This window comes from Sciurus carolinensis, chromosome 17 (genome assembly GCF_902686445.1).
Source record: "Sciurus carolinensis chromosome 17, mSciCar1.2, whole genome shotgun sequence".
NCBI classification, from domain to species: Eukaryota; Metazoa; Chordata; class Mammalia; order Rodentia; family Sciuridae; genus Sciurus; species Sciurus carolinensis.
Window position 1 is genome coordinate 14,645,404 of NC_062229.1, and position 8,666 is coordinate 14,654,069.

An 8,666-nucleotide genomic window follows, 5' to 3' on the forward strand; every position below is an offset into this window, starting at 1 on the left:
GCTCCCCTCCCCCTCCCCCCAGAGTTGTTGGCCAAGGCGCGGGGCCGGGCTGGGTCTCTGGGCGGGCCATCAGGCGGCTGTGGCGAGAACACGGCTGCAGGACGGTTTGCAGCAAGGCTGCCCTGGGCGCGATCCATTCGGGAGACCCGACGCCCCGTCTCCCCTCGAGCTCCGGGCCGGCCCCGCGGGAGGTTCCCGCTCATCATCCGAGCGCAGCCTCCTCCAGGCTTCCTTGGCTTTTCTATTCGCTGGAGCGGGGAGCGGGGTTACAGATGCCAGCCGCGTTGTGAGTGCCACTGCGGTGTGTAAATTCAGGGTGCGACGGAACCGGCACGATCAATGTGCTCATCTTCAAGCGAAAGAGCTTCCGCTGAGTAAAAGTTGGCGCCCTCTGAGAGGGTTTCCGGGGTGAGGCTGGACACCTGGTGGCGTATGGGAACAGCACTTGGGAAGGTAGTAGGTGACTTCTTTTCCACGTTGTGCTCCTCTTACTTTCTGTCCAACCACCCACCTGTCGTCCAGCCCCTCATTCATCTATCTGTGCACCATCCAATCTTCCCAGTATCTGTCCTTCTTTCCTTCTATCTCTATTCATCCCATCCATAATTCTGTGCATCCATTCATCCATCCATCATTCTGTTCCTTCCATCCTTCTGTCCATCATCCATCCATCCTTCATTCTGTCTGTTCATCCACCCATCATACCATCTGTCCATCCATCATTCTGTCCTTCCCTCCATCTATCCATACATTCATCCACCATTTTGTTCATCTCTCCATCTACCCATCCATCCATTCATAATTCCATCCTATTCCATCTATCCATCCATCATCCCATCCATCCACCCATCATTCCATCCATCCACCCATCATTCCACCATCCATCCATCATTCTGTCCATCCTCCATCTATTCATCCATCCAAGCATTTTATCCATCCCCATCCCTCTGTCTCTCCCTCTACCTGTCCACCCATCATCCTATAAAGCACCTGGATGCACCTGTTGCACTTGGCGCCAGTGCCACAATGCTCCTGGTCGTCCCTTCCTCGGCGCCCCCTCCCTGTCCTCTGGACCCCTCCCCTCCCCTCTTCAGTCTCTGTTCACTTCCATTCCCCCCCTGCTTCCTTTTATTGTCTTTTTGAAAAGAAATCTGACTAGCTCTCTCAGAAGATGCCAGGTTTCTTTAAGGGGTTACAATGAGTCATTTCCGCAGACTCGCTGAAAGAGGTTTTTTTTAAGATTTTTATTTAAAGGAAGGGAAAAGTGAATTGAAAAATTAAACACATGCTGTTGCCCAAGGAAATGACCAGTATATTTATATTATACGGCAGTGAACGCTTTTGGGTGCCATTGCCTGCCAGATGTGATGCCAAGCACTTTAGCACCTCATTGCAGTAGCTCACCCTGCGGGCATGACTCCGCAGTATCTCCACATGTGGGTGAAGAGAGGTTGGGGAGAGCGGCCACATCGGGATTTGAATCCGGCCCCTGTAAACTCCACGACCCCCAACTCTTTTTTTTTTTTAATATTTTTAGTTGCAGTTGGACACAATACCTTTATTTATTTATTTTTTCTTGGTGCAGGGATTGAACTCAGGGTGCTCGCCCACTGAGCCACACCCCCAGCCCCTATTTTGTACTTTATTTGGAGACAGGGTCGTCACTAACTCAGGGCCTCGCTGTTGCTGAGGCTGGCTTTAAACTCGAGATCCTCCTGCCTCAGCCTCCTGAGCTGCTGGGATGACAGGCGTGCGCCACACCCGGCACCCATGACCCCAACTCCTAATCAATCATTTACCAAAGAGTTTCTGTAACAGACAGTGGCAGGGACTGGCTTTCAAATAACTCAGAAAATAGGAAAATAAATCATAGTAGAGACAAAAAAAGAAGCTCTGGAGGGTGTTGCAATCAGGATGGCTTGTCAGCGTGTGTGGGTACCCCCCATGCTGGAGATGGACCCCAGCTCTGCCCCCGAGCTGCGCCCCAGCCTGGGAGCCATTTCTGCCCAACCTCCTTGGACAGCTAACCACTGCCTGAGTTTCCAATTCCCTTGCTTTCTGGGACCCTAAAAAGCTCAGAGTGTCTTCAGGGCCATGATCTCTAAACTTCTGAGTTTCCACCCAGCAGCAAAACCAGCGAATTTTTAGCGACCCATAACATAAGCATTTGTATTTATTTGTGACTTAGGTAAGTATTCTGCTGAATTTGTGAAATGCACTACAAAAATATTATATATATGTAATTAAAATGTTGACAGACATTGATGAGGCACTGGATACTTTTGGATGGTTTTCATTTACAAAAATTTTTTTTAGTTGTCAGTGGATCTTTTATTTTATTTTTTTATATGTGGCACTGAGTTTAGAGCCCAGCGCCTCGCACATGCCAGGCAGGTGCTCTCCCACTGAACACAACTCCAGCCCCTGAACGGCTTTCATTTTTAAATTCATTGATCCCAAGCCCTTTTGCCCCTCCTGTTTTAGAAATTCCCTTTACGTCTTCCGTCCTGTGCTCGGTAAGACCTTTTCTTATCCTGAAATCCTAAAAATGCACTGAAAGTAAAGGGAATGGCGAAGCTCGTAGCTGGCACCCAGATGTAATAGTTATCAGGATTTGGCCAGGTGTGCATTATAAATCCATTTTCCTCTCTCTTATTTTCTGAGATATTTTAAAGCAAATCCCAGACCTTATGTGATTTTTATGAACTTCAGACTACATCTCTAAAGCCCAGGTTTCTTCCTGATATCACACTGACAACATTAAAAATGACTTTTATATCATCTCATTCCCAGTCTGCCTCGAATTTCTTCACTTAACGTTTTACAGTTGATCTCCTTGAAAGAGGAAAGCCTATGTTGCCTTTGGCCATCTATCTTTCTGGCGTGTGTGTGCGCGCGCGCGTGCACGTAGCAAAATACATATAATGTAAAGTCTACCTCTCTGGTCATTTCTAAGTCCACACTTCCCGTGGCCTTAAGCAGTCACATGGCTGTGCTGCCATTGCCACCACCCATCTCAGAACTTTCTCACCTCATATACTGAACCCTGCCCCCATGAAACACTCACTCCCCTCCCCCAGACCCACCATTCTGATCTCTGCCACTCTAGGGACCGCGTATGAATCATACAGCATTTGTGTCTTAGTGAATGGCTTACTTGTGAGCATAAGGCCCTTGAAGTCTATCCACAGCGATCAGCCGCGCAGGCCCGGGTGTCCGGCTCCTTCCTTGGCCCCACCCCCTGGGCTGTCCCCAGCAGGGATGGCTGTCTGTCTTGTTTGGGGTCCTGTGCCCCAGAGCCCCAGGCCGAGGCCAGCACCAGCGAGTACTTAGTAAACAGGCCCAAAGCCTCTCAGTGAGGGCAGCTGCCAATCAATCCGGGGACTCCGGTCAGCCATCCTTAGGGTTAATAGACCTCCCCACTTCATCCGTGTTAGATGAAATGATAGAAATGGGAATTTAAGTGCCTTTGACGGCCGAGCTGAGGGTTCTGCGTTCATGAGTTCGACCACCATGGATAAAAAATATCTTTAAAAAGTTACCCTGGGGGCATGAAAGACATTGCCACAAAAATCCCACTGTTACCTATAAATGTAAATCACAAAAATGGAAAAATAAAAGAATGTTGTGAACTCTAATAACTACCCAAGAGGAAGCTGCCTGCTGGGGTGGGAATGGTCGTTAGCACAGCGCTGGCCTGGCCTTGGGGTCCCTGGCCCCCACCAACTTGGCATTGCTGCTCCTGGGCAGGTAGGCCTGCGGGGTCGCAGCATCCCAGGCCAGGCTTCCGCACTGGACCCGGTGCAAAATGACCAGGTCAGGGAAGTGGGCATGTGTGTCGCTGCACATCATTGTCGTGGGATGAGAGTATTTAAATCCTCTGGGTCGTTTTGAAATATGATACTGTAGTAACTACACTTATTAACCACCACCCTCCACGGCGACAGGGCACCCAGACCCACTCGAAGGACGCAGGGCCCTCTCCACCTTCCCCAGACCCACGTTTTAAGCTTCCGCTCAGGGATTCCTTCCCAGTCCTCCCTCCTCTTTCCCTCTCCCCCTCCCCTCTATCTCTGATCTCTCTTCAGTGCTGCGGGGAGGGGGGAGGACTCTGGGCCCTTGAACCCCATTTCTTGATAGACGTGAAAATTCTGTGACATTCACAATGCAGTGTTTTTAAAGATTTGATGGGACAAAGTCTTGTTTACTCGTGGGAATGCTGTCGGGGGTTCGCAGACCCTTGGGCCACATCAGTGCCTACCTGGCATGTGGTCAAGGCTGACTAAGGAGCCAGGTCCCCGCCCAGATCCCCCACCGCTCACCCACGGTCACCCGCGACTGCCATGACTGGCCACCAGGTGGCGCCATAGCTCGCGAGTCGCGCCTTGGAAGCGGGAACTGGTCGCTAGGCCCTGCCTGGCAGCCACCTGGCGGCCTCACCCGCTTGGCCTTTGAGGACAGCGTTCCCAGAATGGAAGGAAGCTGCCCGTCAAGAATCCAGGTCTCCTCAGGCAGTGCCAGTTGTCACACGTAGGGCGATTGCTCTTCTCGTGCACAGAGGGCTTGGTAAGACCCCTGGGCGGAGCTGGGCTTGGCAGGGCGCTCGGGGCTGCCCGGCTCGCCCTGGTCAAGCCCGGGGCTGGCTGTGGTCTGGGATGAGCCTAAGCGTCCCCACCGGTTGGGACAGACAGGCGGGGCTCAGATCTCAGCTCTGCCACGTGCTGATTCTGGGGCGAGGAGCCCTGTGGCTCCCGTGCCTGGTTTCCTCATCTGTGTGCGGGGCCCTGACAAGCAGGCGCTCAGGGCGGAATCTTTAGCCGCGGTTCCAGCCGCGCAGGCAGCCGCTTAGTGCCCGGAGCAGCCTTCCACCGTGGGAGGGGACAGAGGGCACGCTGCCACCTCCTGGGCCTCAGTTTACTCACTCAAGGGTACGGGCTGTTGAGACCTGACCGTGACACTGGAACCTGACCTTTAAAAAGGATCCTCCTGGGAACCAGAGCGCTTTCTTCCTCTTAGTTTCTGTCCCTTTTTTTAAGGGAGGCAATTTGGAGGAGTCTAGCCTAGTTCATATTAAAAAATATATAGGTCTTGTCCCAGGGGGCTCCTTACTCCGTGCGGCTGGCTGGTTTTCGGCACAGAAAGACCCTCCTTCTGTCCTTTGAGTCAGCAGCCTGGCTCCAGCCACGTGGGAGGCCCAGGGCGGGCCCCAGAGAGGCAGGGCGGCCCGCAGGGTCTCTGGCAACTGAGCTGCGTGCAAGACAGCTTGGTCTCCAGCCACCCCTCGAGCCCCTGGGATGTTTTGATCTGTGGCTTCGTGGTTCCAGGGCTCCCCGCCTTGGGGATCACCTTGCCCTATCTCCTCTTGTAGGGGCTGCATGCTCCTGCGCAGGGGGGCGGACCCCTGTCTTCTACTCTGCCGCCCTCACCCAGAATTCCACCCTCCCGCCCCCCCAGGTGGCTGTTTTGTGGTGCTGGGGGCTGGACGTGCTGGGCCGGCCCCACCGCCAAGCTGCACTGGCCCTTGCGGCTCTCGCCCGGGAGACCCCTTGGTCCCGCACCGTCTGCGCCTCCACCCTCACGACTCCGGCTTGGCCAAGGCCCTGGACCGGGCCTCTGTTTCCTGCTGTTATTTATTCATTTATTTATTTGAGTCGCCCTCTGACTGTGTTGCCCAGGCTGGCCCAAACTCTTGGGCTTAACTGACCCTCCGCCTCCGCCGCCCACTAGCCGGTGCTCCGGGCAGGAGGCACCACCCCGGCTCCTGCATTCTAAAGTACACGCGCCCCGGGCGGCCTTGGTCTTTGCTGTTCCCTGTGCCTGGAACGCCCTTCCCGGAGCTGGCTCCTTCTCGCATTCCATTCTCAGCACGGAGAACCCCTGCCCGCCCCTGGGACCACTGGCACCCTGTTTGTGAGGTGAAATGAGGTATTTCTTTCTAAATGGGGCTGGCAGTAGGTTTTTAAAAAAGTTTCTCTAGCTTGTCTGCTATGGTGTCTTCAGTGCTTAGAAAAGTGCTGGGTGCACAGGACATGTCAGTGTTTGTTGAATGAATAACTGACGGGGTCCCGGGTCCTTGGACATCTAGGCTGGTGACTCTGCATGGCTCTGGCTTTAAGACCCCAAAGCCCTTTAGAGCAAAGGAACCCAATTTGCTCTTCAGTTCTCTAGCCAGGGTGTGTTCTGGTTCTAGGCGCCCAGCGTGGGACCGAGGGAGCCTGCCTGGAGGGGGGCAGGGGTGCAGACAGCGCCCACGCACTGCCCGGTGCCACGTGAGGGGCGCCCCCCTCTCACCCCACGCCCTCCACGGCCAGCTCTCCAGGCCAGGGAGCTTTGGGTAGGAACTCGGGGGACCCTCACCCAGTGCCCGATCACAGAGGCGACTGAGTGAAGCCGGAAGCCTTGGAGCCCAGGCTGGGCTGTGACCGGAGTCCGGGCTCCTAACTGCTCTTCTTGGAAGATCTTGAACTTGGAGATGCCTGATGCGCAGAGAAGGAGTGAGGGAGCCTTGGGGGCGGACTCCTGCCGCCGGGGCCTCGGCTTGGCCTGCCCTGGGAGCGCCGGCCTCCGCCAGGCGAGGCCTTTGCTGGGGGATCCCGGATTCTCGGAGTTGCTCCGCAGAGCTTTGCAGGCAGAAGGTGCTCGGTAACTGCTGCCCTTGGGGGGTCAGGTTGATGAGCACCCCGTCTCTAAACCTCGTGAGAGGCCGCCTGAGATGCGTAAGATGAAGCGCGACCTGGCCTCTGGGGCTCCCGCTCCCCATAGCCCCTCGCCCCTGATCGCCACCCAGAAGGCAGTGTTTGCAGTGAGGTCTCACTGTCCCCAGGTTAGGTGGGAAACGGGACCAAGCTCGCTCAGAGATGAGCCCGGGCCACAGATCAAACGGGCAATAATGCAGCTTAAAAAATCCCACCGTCTCCCCAAGTGCAGCTTTTCACCACCCAGGAGAGCCATCCTTGCCTGTTTTGGGTTCTTCTGAAAGCCCCAAATGCGCTGCAAAAAGAGCTGCCTTCAAAATCCTAACCCATCCCGTTATTGCTGGGTGACCCTAGGCAAACGTCGCAGCCTCTCTGAGCCTTCAGAAAGATAAGAAAACTTCCTTTTGCGGAAAGTCTGAGAGAAGACACTGATGAGCAGGGACCAGACAACGGGGTCTTCCAGGGCGGGCCACCCTTTTCTCCCCACCGTGGTCTGGGTTCTGCCTGCCCGAAGTGAACACGTGGCTCCTCCAATCTGCAGCGGAGGTCAAGGGCTTCTGAACAAGAAGCCTGCGGACTTAGGGGCTCTGCGCCAGCCGCCTGGATTCACACCCTTGCTCTGCTGTGTCCTGGGTGACCTTGCACGAGTGACTTCATCTCTCTGAGCAGATCATCTGCAAATTCAGAGAGAACGGGGCTTGCCTCACAGGTGAACTGCGAAGACGGAACGTCTGCCCAGGATGGCGCCCGGGACGCCATGAGCGCGCAGAAGTGAAACGCTCGGACATCCCCACCCGCTCCGGCCGCAGGGACCCCGACAAGGCCCAGAAGGGGGCAGGCGAGGCGGCATGCAGGAGGCTGAGGAGTCAGGACCGGGGGTCCACAGACTGTTTCTAAAGGGTCAGGTGGTGCTCAACAGTGGAACCCGGTGGTCCTGGGACGGCCCTGTCCTCAGTGTGCCACGTCCATGGGAGACGCACACGGAGGGCCTGGGGGACTGCAGCTGGCCAGAGAGCAGGTCCCCACATCCCCCGTGCATCAGGGAGCTGCGGTGGACACACAGTGGCAGAGAGGATTCCAGAGGGTTCTTGATGTCCCCAGCACAGAGGTGATGCCCACATGCGTGTCCGTGGACTGTCCCATTGTACTGTGTACCCAACTGTCACACTGGAACCCAGAGACACGGCCACTCCTACGAGCCAATGAAGAGTGTTTTCAAAATGCCAAGAAGCGCCTGGACGATGGTGTAGCTGTGCACCGATAAAACTTTATTTAAAAGTGAACAGGCGCCACCCACCGGCAGGGACTCCCCGGCGTCCTGGAGTCTTTGGGGACTCTGGGAAAGCAAGTGACTTTACGTCCCCCGCCTCCTAAATCTGGAACCAAAGGCCCAGAGCAGTGGAAGATGTTCCCAGGGTGGCCGCTCAGCTGGGTCCTCCTTCAAAGCTCCGGACTCTTCCTTCTGGTCCAGGTGTGGCCAGGTGTCGCTCCTGGCTGCCATCAAAATGTTCAGGGCTGCACTTGGTCCTAGGAGTGACCTTCCCAGCGTGAGCCACAGAGATGCAGGCCCGCGGGGTCATGCGCATCATTTTCAGAGGGACTCGTGGCGGGGCTTGCACCACCAGAGGCTGGACAGCCCCGCGGCAGCCGCTGCGGGCTGCTGAGTGGGGGCCACTCAGTCGGAGAAGCGGGAGGCCTCAGAGCCCGAGGGACCGGGGTGCAGCCCCGTCTGAGGCACGAGCCCTGGGAGCCGGCTGGAGAGTCGCTGGGGCAGGTCCACATTCACAGGCCGGAGAATCTGGAGCGCAAGGGTCTTGGACACAAGCTGGCCAGCGCCCCGACACCTGCCCTCTCCCCTGGGCACTTGTCTGGTCGCCCACGAGATGACCCCTGTTCAGGGCGGGTCCCCCTCCTGTTCACTGACCGGCCCCAAGGGCTCTGGAAACACCCAGGGGCAGGTCCAAAGCGCTC